The sequence below is a fragment of the Pongo pygmaeus genome, chromosome 12 (assembly GCF_028885625.2).
Source record: "Pongo pygmaeus isolate AG05252 chromosome 12, NHGRI_mPonPyg2-v2.0_pri, whole genome shotgun sequence".
Taxonomy (NCBI): Eukaryota; Metazoa; Chordata; class Mammalia; order Primates; family Hominidae; genus Pongo; species Pongo pygmaeus.
Genome location: NC_072385.2, coordinates 51,098,322 through 51,102,650, shown reverse-complemented (window position 1 = coordinate 51,102,650; position 4,329 = coordinate 51,098,322).

Genomic DNA, 4,329 nt, shown 5'->3' with positions numbered 1-4,329 from the left:
TTCCGTTGAAAATACAGACAGAATGCTCGGAAACTCAGCGATCAAAAAGACTGTTCTGAACTGTGATTTTGCTGTTCACTAACCATGTGACTTTGTGAGAGTTATATATTATCTCTGAAATTTGATCTATAGGTGTTATTGGGTGGTTGTAAGAGTTAAGTAGTTCCTAGAAACACAGTAAATGCTAAATAAATGCAAATATCATATTTCTAATAATGTTGCTTAAGAAAATATTATTTGATCCTGAAATTTTTATCTAAATATTTTCCTACCTTTTTAAAAAAATTTTCAAATGTCCTTGCATGATACCATTCTTGGCAACTATCTCTCTAAATCTGATGATAAAGTGGTATGAATACTCTTTTTCTCCTTCCTTACCCAGACAGTATAATATTGTGCTTGTTCTTTGTGTCTCCTGATCATCACTTCTTCAGTGATTCATTTTTCTTCTCTGTTCCCCTAATATGGCTACTAACCATAACTTTACCACCAATTTCTCCGCTCTTTCCATTCCAGTTTCTCTTCCTCAAGTTATTCATTTTCTTTTACAATAACCATAATATCCTAAGGAAATGAATAGCCACATTTCAAGCAGTAGAAAAACATAAATAACAGCCAAAGCAAATAAAATATGAGCAGGCCTACTTTCCTTTAGAATTATGGAGATTTAGGTTGGTAAAACTAGGCTAAATCTTTAAATAAGTTTGTTTTATCTGAATGAGTGAATGGAAAATCACTTGTTTCTACTTTAAGCAGCTTACATGACTCAACTCAAGGACCTACCACCTGGATTAGATAAATATAAAATAGCTTTAACTCTTGTTATTCAGAAAATTAGTACCTAGGTTCCCCATTCCTACCCTTTGAGAATCCCTTTTTTCTAATTTATCTGAGGTATTGGATGTTTGCTACATACCACGCTAGGTTTCCAGGACTTGATTGGATTTCAACTGCTAATTCCACCTCCAATCGAAGCCCCTACACTTTTGAAAATGTCATTTGTGTGTGTGTGTGTGTGTGTGTGTGTGTGCATGTGTGTATGCCATTTATATATTTCAAAGTAAAAGGAGAGTATACATATACACACATGCATGTCCATATTTGTATACCGACAGGATATATGTTGCACAGTTGACCTTCAAGCAACATGGGTTTGAACTGTGTGGGTCACTTACATTTGTATTTTAAAAATAAATATATTGGAAAAATTTTTGGAGATTTGCAGCAATTTAAAAAATCTCACAGATAATTATATAGCCTAGAAATATTGAAAAATTCAAGTATTTCATAAGTGCATAAAATATATACATATACAAGTCTATTCTATCATTTACTACTGTAAAATATACACAAATCTATTATAAAAAGTTAAAATTTATGAACACCTTTGCACACACTTTCAGATCACACATGGAACCATTCACAGTTGAGAGAAATGTAAACAAACATAAAGATGCAGTATTAAATCATAACTGAATAAAATTAACTGTAGTACATACTGAACTGTAATAATTTTATAGCCACCTCTTGTTGCTATCGTGGTGAGCTCAAATTTTAAAGGTGCCCACTTAAAATGCCGCGTGATGCTAATAATCTTTGAGTAAGCAGTTCATCTCTCCAGTAAATTGCATATAGCAGTAAAAAGTGATCTCTAGCAGTTCTTACATATTTTTCATCCTATTTACTGCAATACTGAAAACCTCGGATAACACCATGGGATTCGTTTGAAGTTCCACTAGTGCTTTTGAAAGTGCATCCAAGAAGCAGAGAAAAGTCATGACATTACAAGAAAAAGTTGAGTTGCTTGATGTGTACAGTAGATTGGGGTCTGCAGCTGTGGGTGCTCACTATTTTGGGCAGAAAATACATCTTGTAAGCAGATGACATAAACTTATGGTAATGATGAATACAGTACAGTACTATAGATGTTTTTCTCTTCCTTATTAATTTCTTAATAATGCTTTCTTTTCTCTCGCTTACTTTATCATAAGAATACAGTATGTAATACATATAACATAGAAAATATGTGTTAATTGACTGTTTATATTATCAGTAAGTCTTCTATCTGGTCAACAGTAAGCTTTAGTAGTTACATTTTAGGGCAGTAAAAAGTTATATGTGGTTTTTTGACTGTGTGTGGTCAACAGCTCTAACCCCCACATTGTTCAAGGGTCAACAGTATGCATGTATGTGCATGTGTATGGGTATGTATATGTATATGTACATAAATTTGTAATGACAAAGAAATACATAAATGTTCTCAATGTGAAATGATAGGGCAATATATGATTGCACTCCATGGTATTGGATATTACATAAATGTTAAAAGAGCATGTTAGATTTACAGCTATTAATTAGAAAGTTACCCATGATGGATTCGAAAATGAGAAAATCAAGCAGCATTTAATGTAGACGGTTTTAAAAAACAAACTTCAAAATCCTATATACATAAATGAGAAAAACATTAAAATAAGTCTGTGGTTTGCTTAATTGAAAATGTATGTACAATTATATTTTAAGATTTTCAACACAGCCACTAGCAGAATTTAAATTAAGATGAATTTGTCCCAAATCACCAGAGCCAAAAGAACAATGAAAACAAGCGCAGAAATAAAATGAAATGGCAAAGATGGCAAATCTGAAAGTATAAAACAAGATGAAGGTATATGTTCAAATACAAAATGGTAGACAGTACTCAATCTGTCAGTAGATGACTTTCTTATTTGCAGCTGGTGGCATGCTGGTCATATTTTTATTATCGCACTCTTGTGTTAAATTAAAATCAAGTGTATTTCCACCTTACTGCTAGACTGTGAACTCTTAAGATTGATGGTATATATTATACACTTGCATATCTTGACTTTTCAGAGTAAAATATTCTCTCTATAAATATCCAAACAATGAATGAATAGATGAATTAATGAATGGATGAATATACTTGCTGTAAAGATTCCATAGCTGTAGCATATACCTAATGAAAGAAATAATACCCCCAGAGCTTAAAAACCTTGAGCCCATGAATATTTGTTTAATTTTAATAAACATAGAACATCACTACCGAGACTTTTCTTGTTGATTATTATGCAGAAATCAGTTTCTTTTTTCCTGGGATTATCGAGGGAAAAAGAAGCCATTGATTAAATATGTTTGGGAATATTAGAAATATATTTCTTACTTGAGTCTTCAAAATTTATGATGCTGTGATTGCTATTAATATTGGAAGCTCTAAAAATACTAATTAAATGTAATCACTGGTTAAGTATATATTAACTAGTCAGTATATATAGAGTTAAATAAATGTGTGGTTAGTGTAACTAAGAATTTTTCATACCTTTTTAAATATAAAAATTTCCAAGTAATAGTTGTTTTTTTTTTTTTAAAAAAAAACCTTCTATTTTAGGTTCAGGGGCACATGTGAAGGTTTATTATATAGGTAAACTCATGTCATGGGGGTTTGTTGTACAAATTATTTCACCACCAAGGTACTAAGCCCAGTACCCAGTAGTTACCTTTTCTGCTTCTCCCGCTTCTCCCAACCTCCACCCTCAAGTAGACCCTAGTGTCTGTTGTTTCTTCTTTGTGTTCATGGGTTCTCATCATTTAGCTCCCACTTATAAGTGAGAAAGTGTGGTATTTGGTTTTCTGTTCCTGTGTTAGTTTGCTAAGGATAATGGCCTCCAGGTTCATCATATTCCTGCAAAAAACATGATCTCATTCTTTTTATGGCTGCATAGTACTCCATGGTGTATATCTATACATATACAAGTGGTATATAATACATATACAAGTCGTGTATATGTACCACATTTTCTTTATTCAATCTGTCACTGATGAGCATTTAGGTTGATTTCATGTCTTTGCCACTGTGAACAGTGCTGAAATGTACATTCATATATTCATGTTTCTTTACAGTAGGAATGATTTATATTCTTCTGGGTGTATACCCAGTAATGGAATTGCTGGGTTGAATGGTTGTTCCCCTTTTAGCTCTTTGAGGAATTGCTACACTGCTTTCCACAATGGTTGAACACTCCCACCAATGATGTATAAGTGTTCTCCTTTCTCTGCAACTTTGTCAGTTTCTGTTACTTTTTGACTTTTTAATATAGCCATTCTGAGTGGTGTGAGGTGGTATCTCATTGTGGTTTTGATTTACATTTCTCTAATTATCAGAGATATTGAGCATTTTTTCATATGCTTGTTGGCTGCACATATGTCTTCCTTTGAAAACTGTCTGTTCATGTCCTTTGCCCAATTTTTAATGAGTTTGTTTTTCTCCTGTAAATTGAAGTTCCTTATAGTGCTGAATATTTTGTCAGATGCATAGTT